Genomic DNA, 490 nt, shown 5'->3' on the forward strand with positions numbered 1-490 from the left:
GGCGCCGCTCGCTCCACCCGCACGCCTCCACCGCCTCCCTCTTGGCATCGCCTCGCTCCCCCGGCACACGCCAGCCTCCCGCCCCCGCGCCCTGATGCTATTTCAAGGCGGCGAGGGGTTAACCCAGCCCTGGCTCGCTGGGGTGTTCACCCCTCCAAAACAGGGGAACAGCCTCCCCAGGTCTGGGGGGTCCCCAAGGGGGGGAGAGGGGGCCCTGGTTCTGCTGGAGGTGTTAGGTCCGCCCTGCCAGCGGCCTGCTGCTGCCTTGGCTGGGCTCCCCTGCGCCTGCACCACAGATATTTGCCGAATTATTCATATTTTCCGGCTGCGGGGAGGATCTGGGCTCGGATTCCCCCAGTCCCGGCTCAGCCTTTCCCTGCCAGCTTGCTGGAGTGGGAGCACCGTGTCCCCCCCTCCCTGCCTGCAGCCCCCTGGGCCAGGCCATCCCACTGCCTGCCCAGGGCGAGGGACTCAGCAGGGGATGCCCCGC

The sequence above is a fragment of the Egretta garzetta genome, unplaced genomic scaffold, assembly GCF_000687185.1.
Source record: "Egretta garzetta isolate BGI_Z169 unplaced genomic scaffold, ASM68718v1 scaffold372, whole genome shotgun sequence".
In the NCBI taxonomy this organism is placed as follows: domain Eukaryota; kingdom Metazoa; phylum Chordata; class Aves; order Pelecaniformes; family Ardeidae; genus Egretta; species Egretta garzetta.